The sequence below is a fragment of the Rattus norvegicus genome, chromosome 10, assembly GCF_036323735.1.
Source record: "Rattus norvegicus strain BN/NHsdMcwi chromosome 10, GRCr8, whole genome shotgun sequence".
NCBI classification, from domain to species: Eukaryota; Metazoa; Chordata; class Mammalia; order Rodentia; family Muridae; genus Rattus; species Rattus norvegicus.
In genome coordinates, this window is record NC_086028.1 from 52,293,088 (window position 1) to 52,306,295 (window position 13,208).

The 13,208-nt window shown below is 47.3% G+C and overlaps 1 long non-coding RNA gene across 9 annotated transcripts; it reads right to left on the minus strand.

Annotated features, from left to right (window-relative positions):
- Positions 1-5,375: 5,375 nt before the first annotated feature.
- LOC134480701 (uncharacterized) lies at positions 5,376-13,198 on the minus strand. 9 transcript variants are annotated; one of them, XR_010055392.1, is made up of 3 exons: positions 12,382-12,549; positions 9,045-11,584; positions 5,376-8,403 (listed from the first exon to the last, which is right to left on the minus strand). It is a non-coding gene; the product is annotated as an uncharacterized LOC134480701 (long non-coding RNA). The 9 variants fall into 9 exon arrangements; XR_010055391.1 differs by having other exon boundaries at positions 5,376-10,261; positions 10,522-11,584; positions 12,382-12,547; XR_010055395.1 differs by having other exon boundaries at positions 10,170-11,584; positions 12,382-12,547.
- Between the last annotated feature and the right edge of the window lie 10 nt (positions 13,199-13,208).

Below are 13,208 nucleotides of genomic sequence, written 5' to 3' on the forward strand. Positions count from 1 at the left end.
AGCAAGCAGTTGTCTTTGTAGATTAAATCTGTGTGTGTGTGTGTGTGTGTGTGTGTGTGTGTGTGTGTGTGTAAGGGGATGGCTTTTGATTTAAATTTGAACTTGAAAAATTCAAGATACTTCCAACTAAGCATTGCTTCAGTGGGGTGGGGGAGGGAGAGTTTATGAAAGTCATCTATTAATATCATATAAGCGAGACACGAAGGTTGGGTTCAGGAACGCCTAATTTCAAACTGGGGAGGATTCCTCTCCTGCACATTTTTACTAGGGAAATGTATCTCAAAGCTAATAAATAATGGTTGGGCTCCATACAAGATATGACCGAATGCCACGGTGTCTGGTACTGTCAAGAGCTCAGAGGACAGTGATAGAGCTCTTGTCTCAGATACACAGGGCTCTGGGTTCAACTCTCAGCGCTGCCAACAAACAAATGAAAAAACAAGGCATTTAAAAAATAGGGCAGGAAAGGAATTCCGTTTGCCTCCCCTGTTCTGTCTTGCTATCCTGGGTGCAATCCACCTTATTTCAGAACTGAACAAACAGACCCCTCCCACATCTCCAAGCTGGAGAAGACAAAGGTGGAGAAAGAATAACCACCATGCTGACTAGCCAGCAGGACAGAACCCTCTATCCAAGATCAACTCGACAGGTAGATTGCCAGGAACACACTCATCACGGGGATTCCCAAGTCCCTTTCCTTACTGAGGTCTAGAAGATTCTGGGCCAGTAAGTTTGACTCAGGCAGGGAGTAAAGTCCGAGGGGCTTTTGACGGTGCTGGGAACGGAGTCCGCATCTCTTTAGGGCTTGCGGCTATGGAAGGAAGGAGGGTAGTGTTCTGGTCAGGTTTGCCTTTTCGGTGCTCCTGCAATCGCTGTCCAAGACCATGTCGCTTTGATTCACCTTCAATGCCTCATGGCAATGCCATGGCTGACAAGTGGCATGAAAGGTGGCTGTTGCTAAGTGGAAATCACTGCACTGAGAAAAGGTTTGATGCACTGCCCGAGCTGAAGTGGGTCCGGGAGAGCAACGGTCACTCTGCTCCTCTCAGAAGTTAGGAGGGCTGCTGCACACTGCCTTCTGTAGAAGTGCAACGGAGAAGGCAAAGCAAGCTCGGTTCCAGGAATTCTAGGTGGTGAGTGCAGAAGAAACAAGAGACCTGGGCTGTCGCAGTTTTCACACAAAATTGGAGCCCTTGATGAATTGCTATCAGAAGTAGGAAAAGATACTGTTGCCCGGCATTCTCTGCCTCCCTGGTAAGGGCATGCACACTGTTGCTTGCATAGAACTCCCTACACTGGGCCTGATCAGGCCTCCAGATGGGACTGCTACCAAGTCAGGGATATAAGATGCAACCAATAAATCAATAACCAATAACCAATAACTATGGGGAGCGCAGCAGAACAAATAATAGAGTTTAAAAAAATACATTGCATATAAAACACAGACGAGTAAAAGAACTTACATATTAAGTGAGATTTAACAGACTTTGTAAGTCAATTGCACTGTATGGATTTAAAAATTAACACCGTGCTTTATTTAAAAATGTGTGTGTGTGTGTGTGTGTGTGTGTGTGTGTGTGTGTGTGTGTGTGTGCATGTTCAAAGCATGTATGTGGAGGTCAGAAGACAGCTTGTGGGAGTCAGTTTTCTTCCACTGTGTGTGTCTTGGGGACTGAACTCAGGCCATCAGGCTTGGTAGCAAATGTCTTCACCCACTAAGCCATCTTGCTGATCCAAGGAGTCGTTAGGACAGAATTTTTATGACAGTTTGTTAAAATATAGAGACACACCATTGAATAGTAACTTCCCCTTCATCCTTGGGGAAGAGTCTGACACTGTGATTCTGTTCTAGAAACAGTCCTTATATTTTACAGTCTGTGCTGCATTTACAGATGAGCAAGGAAGGGAAACTGAGCAAGCTTTGCTTGACGTCAGCATACTGACAGAACTTAAGATTCACCAAAGAAGCTCTTGATGTGCCTTATGCAGAAAGATCTCTCTCTCTCTCTCTCTCTCTCTCTCTCTCTCTCTCTCTCTCTCTCACACACACACACACACACACTCATACACACACTCACACACATACACACATATACACACACTCATACACTCAGATACACATATATACACAGTCACACATTCACACACTCATACACTCAGATACACATATACACACAGTCACACATACACACAAACACACACATTCACACACATACACACATATAAACACATTCACACATATCACACACACATACACATTCACACACATACACACACATATAAACACATTCACACATCTCTCTCTCTCTCTCTCTCTCACACACACACACACATACACACACACATGCTCCTGAAAGTCCCTGAGGCTGTGGGATCTGCCTTGTCCACTTACTGGCAAACTATGACATTGTACACAAAAGTACAGCTCAGTTCTGGAAGCTATCCTGGTGCTAGGCAGCAATTTTGTGAAGGATAGAGGTAGAAAAAAAAATCGTTTTCTAAGAGTTATGAATATCATGAATTTTTACCAGCTTGTTTATTCCATAAAGGAAAGGATATCCTCAGTTATAGAAGACATCAGCCCTGTTAGTGAACAGAGAAAAATGAGAACAGAAATCTCCTTCCAAGTGTGGCCCAGCCATGCTACATGAGTGTCAGAGGGACAGCCCACTCTGGCAAGGGAGAGTGGGATGAACTCAGTGCTATTACTGAACTCTTACAGTGGGGACTGCAGGCACTTTCTCACGTCATCCTATAAAGATTCAGTGGTGACGAGACGGGCCTCCTTATACTCGCTCACTACAGAAAAAGAAGACACACATGGTAACTTGCCCAAGGTCAAAATGGCAGAGCTGGGGTAGTTTTTAGATTTGAAGACTACATTTACCCTGCAAAGTCTGTCTACAGAGGTAGCAGCCAGATCCTCAGGGGAATCACTCCAAGGAGGAGGGGTTGACAGAACCAGAAGTGTGCTTTCCCCCTTCTGATGACTGTTTCTATTTCTCCTCTGTCTCAGGCGCCATCATAAGCCACCTGCATGCAGCACTGTATCCTTGCGACTTTCCTTTACACAGAGCATAGGATCATAGTACATGGTGACTTTCAGTCCACTTGTGACATCTGCTGACGCTTCTGCACTTGCACCTGGACCCTAGGTCAGGATGAGGAAGAGGCTCATGGTGTTTTCTCACATGGCTTTTCTTCCCAGTTCTCAAAAAACCCAATGCTCTCTTTCATTATTATTTTTTTCCTGCTATCTGGGTAAAGAATTGATTTATTTTTCTCCCTGTAATCTTCATATGATCCAGAATCTTCTGACTTGCTGAGTTCTTTATTGGGTCTCAAATCTCAGAGCTATAGATTTCTTCTATTTTTATTACCTTTTGTATCTTTTTTTAATTATAAGAGAAATATATGTTCAGGAGTAGAAGTTTTAAAAGGTCTGTCGAGTATAAAGGGATGGCCGGCTGGGATGGTAGAGTTCTTTATTTGGAGGGGCCACAAGGTTGATTTATGATGGGCAGATGTCCCCCATCTGAAGGAACCAAGGGACTGGTTTCTAATAGGAGTAACATGTCCTTATGTGGGGAGTTGGGGCAGCCTGCGGCCACTGGCAGCTGGTGAGGCTAGCTTTTCATTTCTCCACGCATGGGTCACTTCAACAGCTGAGTTTTAATAAAGCAAATGAACCTCAGACTACGGGAGGTGCAGGCCTCCCAGGACACCAAGGTCTATTTGCGCCCCTCCCACTAATCCGGCTGCTAAAAACAGCTGAGGCTGAGAGGCCCTCAGAGTGCTCCTTGGATCTGAGCAGTGATCCAGTTACCCCGAGCTATGCTGAGACATTCCAGGGGCTCTCGTGTCCTGGGCTGCAGGCCACCAGGAGCCAGAAGCCCAAGATGGTACTGACTATTTTTATTCAAGATGGTCATGTTATCTTGGACACATAGGAGCAAGAAGCCCCTTCTTAAGGGCATGTTCTAACAACTGAATCATGGTGCTTTTTTGGGGAGGTTTTTGGGAGCAAGTGACACCCCTCCCCCCCAACCCCTAGAGTTGGCTCTCTTCACAGAAAACCCGGCTGGACAATGCTAAGAAAAGGTTCAACTTAAATGAGGAAAATGGCAAACTACCATCTCCTCAGGCTTCCCAGCAACTATGTGATGTATAACCCCATGGTACATGACAAGTAAGACAGAACCTTGAATTCCAAGGACAGTAAACAGAAAATAAGGACCCAAGGAAAGAGGAGAAGAAACGAAAAACAAAACCAAAACAGAAAACTCTCAATGCAGTCTCGGAGAGTTGGGGAGGGAGGCAGTTTTACCAAGACCAAAAGGGAGGCTTTAGCCACAAGCAAGGTGCTTTGTACACAGCGGGCATATCACGCCTGTGCTGAATCCAGTTCTTAATAGAAAAGGTCAAAGGTAAAAAATGGGGAGAATGTGTTGCCCTTGGGTAAAGCCTGTTCTCTCCACTTCCACTTCCTGCCTCTCTATTCTGACTCCCCAATCAGTAAAGAAGCGACAATAGAATTAAGAAGTGATTCCTTACAAATTTTCAGACAACCATGAACTCCATTTTGTTGGCTTCTCAAGCAACAGGTCCCAGAGCCTCCACCCTACACGTTGGTGGCCTACTAGGCACTTCCTGTCTGTGTCTTCACACAGCTGTCATTTATCAAGTACCTTCTCTTGCCCAGAATTGGGAGACAGGAGCAGAAATCTCTTGGAAAGCGAGATAGAGGAAGAGGGAGAGGAGGAATCCTTGTCCTCAGAGTGGGGAGGGCAGGAGAGCGGGGAGAGAGACATACATTTCCAAATGTGGCTCAGCCTCTGCCCTGGGTGACATCGACAGCAGCTGCCCCTATTTTGGGCCTGAGGTGTCTGTGCCCGGGCAACAGGTGTGAAGACTTAAGATTTCCTGGCACATTCCCTGGGGCACACTTCACCCTTCACACGACAGGTTTGTCAGAGGTTAGAAACACAGACTCTCCTTTTTCTGATTTCCAAGTCAGCCTCGGGGATCTAGGCCTCAGCATACGGGTAGTGACTCGTGGTTTCTGGGACTCCCTTGCTCACTTGCACGCACATACGCACACACATATGCACGCTCCCTTTCCTGAGCTGAAGAGGAGCGAAGTACACATCAGTTATAGTCAATGCCCAGGAGCCAAATAAGAGCGTAGCCCAGGAGCAGAGATTAACTTACCCACTTTGTCGTCCAGCCCCAGGCTTAGCATCCCTATACTAATAGGACCTTCCAAGGGCTATGTGGACCATACGTTCCCACTGATAAGTGTCAAAGAGGGTGCTGAGGGTACCTGGAAGAGAATGGGGGGACAAGAGACGCAAAGAAGGACGCCAAGACAAGAGTCTGATCAAGGCAACAATTTTATTTTTTTCTCAAGGCTGAATTTATACCATAACAGGAGTAACAGAGGGACGGGGTAAGTGGGAAACATTTACACAGGCCAAGGACACAGCTCTCTTGTGGTCAGGGAATCGGCTGATGTTGACAGGATGTCAGAAAGGTCACAGGTTTGTCATATCTATTAGTCAGCAGGATGTTGGTTCTTCAGAAAGGTTATAGGTCATCACATTGGGCATCTTGACGTCAGATGTATTTCTCAGCAAGGTCAGAACTTTATCATATCAATATTCATCCTGACCACCAGATTTGTATTAGTCCTCTGCAGGTGGCAGGGGATTTTCCACGAACCCAGTCATACTTAACCCTAACCATAATATTAACATCAATAATGGAGGGTTTCAAGGGCATTGCTCCCAATAGATAAGACTTGACATTATTGGTCATCAGGAGCAAAAGCACACAGCCCTTTGTCTCCAAAACACTGCAGAATAAAGACTAATCTTTTAGGGAAAAAAAAATCAGCACTTTGACTGTGATCCTTATGATTAGGGGCAGCTTATGTTAGGATGCTTTCCAGATACTTACGTCCTTTGTGCTTACCTCAGGGAGGGATCAGAAGGCAGTGCCAGCCCAGCTACCTGGATGCTGGAATGGGCACCAGCCACAAGAGTCCAGGACTTCTGTAGCCTGTCATCAGAATAGTTCCCTGAGCTGAGACTCCAAACCCTGACCCAAGGCTCGAGTGCTTGGCACCCAGCACAGTGTTACTGTCCTTGCTTCCTCCCCTCAGGTTCTGTCTTGTCTCACAACACTGAGTAATTTGTCACCTTTGTTCCACTGTCCGAATCATAGATAAGAAATGCACACAGGTTTTTGTGCCTCTTGACATCTTTGTAAGGAAATATTAATAGTGGTTCAGTGGCTTACGCCATCCTGAGCTAGCTCCAGAGATTAAGAAGACAGTTTGAATATTAATCATTACTCTACATGAAAAGAGCAATTTTGACCAGTTTTTCTTACTCTGTTTCATGACTTCATCGAACTCCCCTTTTGGGTTTTAAAGGCTGTCGTGAAGAGGAACCCATGGTCTCTTGAATGTGAAATAGGAGAGAGTAGTACCAGGGATTAAAGGTTCAAGTGGGTGTCTGTCTATAAAACCCATATGGAAATGCACTATCTTGCAGCTAAATTGCAAAAATAAAAAATTTTAAAGGAGTTTAAACACAAGTACTCTTCATGGGTGAACAGTGCTTCCCCCAAGAAGGTATGGTTATTAAATTAAAATTGTGTCAGACTTCAGGATACTTTTTTTAGGGGTTATGATTTGTCAAGGAGGCTGTAGAGACCCCTCCCCCAAACAACACAAGCTCTTGGTTTCCCACCACAGCCATGGTAAGATCCCATTGCTGAAGACACAATACACTCTGGTTGTGAGAACTCAGGCTGGACCTGACCTGAAAACTCTCCCCCACCCCCACCCCCCACCCGAGAGATCGCTTCCACAGTGCCGGAGGTGCTATGATGGCCCCTGGAGGAGAGAAGCCACTGGTGGTATTGCCCAGATGTGAACCCTGACTGCTACAATACTTATCTGATGGGCAAAGGTGTACAGCATAAAGGTTACGAGGCGAACCAACCACTTTCTGAAGAGATTTGTGGTCTGGCATTTTAAACTGGACCAAAACCCACAGCTGAGGAGGTTCTAGATCCTGAGGGGAAACCCATATTGTTTTTCTGCAGATTGGATGTAATGTTAAGCATGTGTGTGTGTGTGTGTGTGTGTGTGTGTGTCTGTGTGTGTGTGTGTGTATGCGTGTGTGTTTGTCTGAAATGGGTAGCAGTTAATGCAAAGACTTCTAAGTGAATAAAGCTCAGAGAATAAGTGATTTGGGGGCTGTAAATGGGGCCTCTATATAAGAAACATCACACACATACACACACACACACACACGCACACACATGCACACACACATGCACACGCACACACACACACACACACACGCACACACGCACACACACAGAATGAGCAGAATGTCAGAGCTCAAGAGCAGAGCGGAGTGTTGTGAAGTTTTGGTTTCTGAACACGCTGTGACCATTGTACTCGCCGACTTATTGCGGCTCTAGCTGCGCAGGACCAGCCAGTGTCCCACCGCGGAGCACTACCTGGACTCAACGGGTAACACACAGGAAAGGAAGAAAGACAAGGGAAGGACAGGAGGTGGGAAGGAGACAGGCGACATCCCCAGCCCTCCGGTTTCAATGCTGTTTTACAACTTCTTACTGAGTTGCTCAGGCTGACTTGCTTACCAGGCCTTGCCTTTTCCATCCTCCTGCTTCAGGTCTGGTAAATATAATCACGACACGTCGTAAACACACGCAAAATGCCAAAGAATAACTAAAAGAATACCCAACACAAAAACCCCATGCTCTGAGATGCACGTGACTTTACTAGCTGTTTGGTTCAAGAGCACCTGGGCCATAGCCGTCATAAATGAAAAGCCAGCAGCAGTCGAGGGTGTGCTTGACATCCCAGTCTGGCAAGCATCTTGGCTCATTTGCCCGGAACACAGTAGGACCAGTCACTTCATGGCCATGGGACTCCCTGGAAACACAGTAGGACCAGTCACTTCATGGCATGGGGCTCCCTGGGAACACAATAGGACCAGTCACTTCATGGCCATGGGGCTCCCTGGGAACACAGTAGGACCAGTTACTTCATGGCCATGGGGCTCCCTGGGAACAGCTTGCTGCTGCTACCCTAGATGAAAAGGCATCAAAGATCCGTGTGGCCAGCCCAGGAAAGGATCAAAATCTCCAAGTCCAAGTATGATTTCTCCGGAACGCATCTTCTTTTCCCACTCGAGTAAAGTGAGCCACAGTAAAATGGGAACGATATACAGTGTCCAAGCTCACAGCTGAGTCTGTGTAGCACAACGGAGATCTCCTCAGAGGCCGGCGTGAAACCTGTGTGACCCTCCACAGTTCTACCCAAACACGCATGGCCTCTGTTACGATCACGCTGCATCCCACCTGTGACAGAAGAAAAGTACCCTCACTTGATTCCCCGCAAACACGGTCACTTTCCGTTTGCTGAAATTCTCGCACCGCTAGGCTGTCTTTTCACACCAGCTCAGCCACCAGTGCACATTCTGACATGTTTCTGGAAGCAGCCCCTGTCTTCAATCATGGAGGTCAAATCTGGACCTCACACAAGCTACACAGAGACTTCATAACTAAGCTGTATCCCCAGCCTATGATTTACTTTTTATTTTTATTTTGTGACAAGGTCTCACTGAGTTGCTCAGGCTGGCTTTGAACCCACTCTGTAGCTTACCAGGCCTTGACTTTTCCCTGCTCCCCCCTCAGCCACTTCAGTACCCAGGTCAACTTCGATCGAACTTTCTATCTTACCTATCTTTGTATTTCCAGTGCCTACCCTGATACCCTGTGTTTTCAAAGACTCTGGGGACTTGATTTTCTCATATTTGTCCCAAGTAGGTGAAGTGAAGATAATAGAGGTTAGAGATACATTCTCTATTGTCTCGGTCTCTCTCACTTCCACTGATGGGAAAGTAGGGGCTAAGAGTCTGTCTCAGGGTCACCCTATCTGTGTGTGGCTGTGTCACGAGACTTTTCTACCTTGGGGACACCCCGCCTACCTACTCCCTTACCTCCTGACCCGTCTGTCCACACAGTCTCCCATCTGCTCCATCTCAACGACCACGGTGTAAGTTCCTAAGCATGGCCTCCCTTACCAGAGACCTGCGCTGAAGCCGAGGCTCCAGGACGTCATGCTGTGTTTGGCGTTATCCTTGAGTGCTCGGTACCAGACTCTCCCACTAGGTGGCACCACTGCTCCGCTAGGAGCACAGTTCCCACAGATCTGGAACTATTGGTACATTATGCAAGTGTGCAGTGGGTTGAGACACCACAGGGTTCCTAATGAGTAATGTGGTTTTCAATCAATTAAAATAAACTTTTGCAAAAGAAAGTAAAGTTTTTGTTTGTTTCGCTTTTCCAACTGGCAATGCCGGTGGTCATTACTATAACCACAAGCATTCCTAGAGATCCACTCACCCAGGCTTTCATGACCGGAAGACCTACTGGAATCTTAAGTAAAAATATAGGTTGTCAGTTTCTCTCTTGGCTTGCTTTCTACGGCTGTGATAAGACACCAGGGCCAAAAGCAAACTGAAGAGGAAAGAATTTATCTCAGCGGACAGATCACAGATCTGTGATAACTCACATTCCACAGGTGCTGTAAGTGGCTCCGGAAAGATGTGGGTGGACAGCGAAGGGCTCCCCACCACTGCAGCCTGCATTCATTAGAAAGTGCCACAGCGATGCTGTTGGCTATTCAAGTTGAGGTAAAAGGGAAAGCTGGAGATAGGGATCGTGTCTCAATTTAAAATTTTGTTCATCGTGGAGTTTTGCGTATTCAGTATGATTTTTTTTTTGGGGGGGGGATGCTCAATGATGAGGCTTTGCCCAAAGATGAGAATTGGGACATGGTGGTGTGACTGTGCCTGATGAGTTGCTATGGCAACAGGTCCCTTGCTGTTCCTCTTCGTGAAGGCACTGGACTAGCCAGCCTCCATTCTTGTGCATGAAGCTATTGGGAAGAGAGGACCATTTGTAGCAGCTAATGCCTCACAGGATATATGTCCACATGGGAAGACGCCACTTTCTCTGTGAAGCCACTTCTGCTGTCCACACCCCTTACCACTCCTTGCCACTTCCCTGCCTGGCCAGGTCCTCCCCCCCCCCCAAAGCCCTGAAGTCCACAGCGCCCCTACCAGGATTCATGTTAAAGCTCTGGTCAGTAGAAGGGGCAGGTTTTCTAGCTTTCTAGAACAATCCTTAGTCTTCTACATGGCGTAGTTCTTTTCTGTAAGGAAGGAAACGGGTTTTAATCGCCGAGCAGGCTCCCTTTAGGCTCCTTCCTCTCAGCCTGAGAAGAACCTCCTTTATTTTCTCTCCCGTCTGGACTGTATTCTTCATTCCTCCACATGACGCCCCTTCTCATTGTCCTCCTCTCTTTCTGTGGGCCCAGGCTCCACAAGGTACAGCAAGGAAAGGACGTCAAATGAGCAGCCCACCAAACCCACAGGAACCACGGCGCCCAGCGTGCAAACCGTCACTCCTAACCTTGGTGGAGAGTCGGCTGTGGAGCTTTGTAAAACACGACGTTTATGGTCAGGCACTGTGGGATAAATGCATTCTTACTCCCAGCTACCTGGGAGGCTGAGGCAGGAGGATTACTTGATTCCAGGATTTAGATGCCAGCAGAAGCAACATAGCAAACATCTGTCTCCAAGCAAGCGAGCGAGCAAGGAAGCAAATACCCAACAACAGCAAATTGCCCCGGTCACCCACGAGATCATCACTATCAGAGTCTCCGAGGCCCAGTCCCATGCACCAGCAGTTTATAACACCCCCAAGCCTCCCCCTGAAAGTGATTCTCAGCTGGTGGGAATTGGGGCACCCCAAAACCAAACCAAACCAAACCAGGCTTGGGTTCAATTGAGCCTAGGCTGCCATCTACAGGCCAAAGCGGAGGCTGCTTTCAATTGCAGGTAGAGAGGGCGGGGTAACGCAAACGCTTTGAATCTGCCTTCTGGCTCTCCAACACCCATTGGACAGCCGCATCATCCCCAGAAACGGTGTCTTCTCAGGGTGAGAGGGTTTCCACGCCTCTGTCCTGCTCCCTCCATCCCGGAGTCTCCATCCCTGCGTGACAGGCTAAGAGCCCATCTAGAATTTAGTCTCAGATTCCAAAAAACATGCAGAAAGTATGTGTGTGCTTGAACACTACTTTAAAGTCATATCTCCCTGTGCATTCTGCTCGGGGCGAGACTGGATACGGAATTACATCTTTACAGGTTGTTGTCACCAGGGGCTGAATTCATATTCATATGTGAAGAGCCAGACGTCTTCTGTGAGCCTCTACTTCTTCATCTGTAGCACGGCTAATTACCGCACCCATCTTAGAGGATCAATGCTACAGCTCAGATAAAAGGCCCCACGCAATAGCAATAGTGTCTGATAGAAACGGCAGTTCCCAAGAGGTAGCTGGATTGTCTGACAACGGCAGGGCCAGAGAGAGGCATGGGATACGCTGTCTTCTGCTCATTTTATTCTCATCACAGCATGACTGGGTTCATGCAGGTGAGTTAAACTGGTCCTGAGACCCAAATACCGAGGGTACGTGCTCAAACAAACAAACAAACAAACAGGTTAAGTCAGACACGCTAACCCCATCTTTAAAACTAAGCTGCATTTTTTAGAGTGCCACCAGAGGGCAGTGGTGGGCCACAAATGAATGGCCAGATTCATGGACCAAGCCTGGGCTAGGGATGCTGTCTTGGTTTTAACCACCTGAGTTTACTTAAGCCTGGAATATCACATCCACTAATTTGCCCAGGTCTGAGTCTAAATTCGCTTCTGGCGTCCACCTACAACTTGGGGTCGCGGTGACAACTTTAAGGTGGGTTTGGCTTTCATGTCCATAACGGCTTCCATGTAACCGTGTTCTCTCCTCATTCACTCACCTGCAAACAAGGCAGATGGATCATAAAGTGCATCCCCTCTGCCGAGTCTGGCCTGAGACCCCATCCCCGTGTCTTTGGATCTCGTCATTCGGGAGGTGCTCTCGGTGCCTGCTGAACACTGTTCCACCCACCATTTTTCCTTAGCTCAAAGCAGGTCCTACAAAGGGTTTGGTTTCTCTGATAGAGACTGAAATACTGTGACCACTCCAGATCCACAGTGACCCAAGTGTGGGGCAAGGGAGAGTGAGCACAACCCCAGGCCTCTCTTGAAAACAGTCCCCAAATCTCAAATCCCCGTGCTCCCTTAGTGAAGCTTCCTCCCTGCCAAGCTGACTCAAACCTCAACGCTTCCTGTAAGAACTGAAACAAGAGCCCAGAATTGTGGCGATGCCCACAATTCAACTCCTCTGCCTTCATCCCACCCTGAGAGACAAATAAAGCAAAGGCAGAGACTTACTTTCTAAGCCAGTTAAGCAGCGAAGGGATAGGAAACATCCCTTCAATCTAGCAAGCGCTCAGGTCATCCGGGCAGCAATGTGCCCCACTAACCTCAGGGCTGCCTGGACCACCCGACCCACAGGTTCTCGTGTGAGAACGTTTTGATTATGTGTGCTCCTTAAGGAGAATAGGGGAAAGTGTTCTTGCAGGATTATGCAATATTAGAAACAAGGAAGTCGATAGGATGCTTGACTTGAGTGCTGCAGACTATTTTAAGAAATGGGAGAGGAAGGATATGAGGACTCAGAGGGTTTAATGCCGATTAAATCAGAGAGATCACAACATCCTTGTCGGGGATTTATTGCTAAGACGGAATCGTGCTGAGCGAACAACACAAGGTGCTCAAGACAGCAGGAGAAGAAGAGAGTGTCCTTTTGGCTTGCCTGATCACCTTAAGAAGAAAGAGAGACACACAGAAGAAATTCATGGTGGAATCACATCGTGAGCCTCAGGCTTGATCTGGTTTATGCCCTACCAGGACAAACATGGAGAAAAAAGGAAAGAAACCCGAAGGGAAATGATGGTTAAAAAGAGTTTAGGGGCACAGGGTCATATTCAAGAAGTCACTTGATGGCCTCAAAACAGGTTCCTGACAAGGGAATCTGGAAGCTGACAGGCAGCGTCCTGTTTGAATACTCCTGGCGGTCGCCATTAGCCTATCAAGATCAAAGAGCTGAGGCATCTAGGACAGGCAAGCGCTACTAATTGCACTGCTTAGAAACAGCTTTGTAGACCAGGCTGGCCTCAAACTCACATAGATCCACCTGCCTCTGCCTCCCTAGCGCT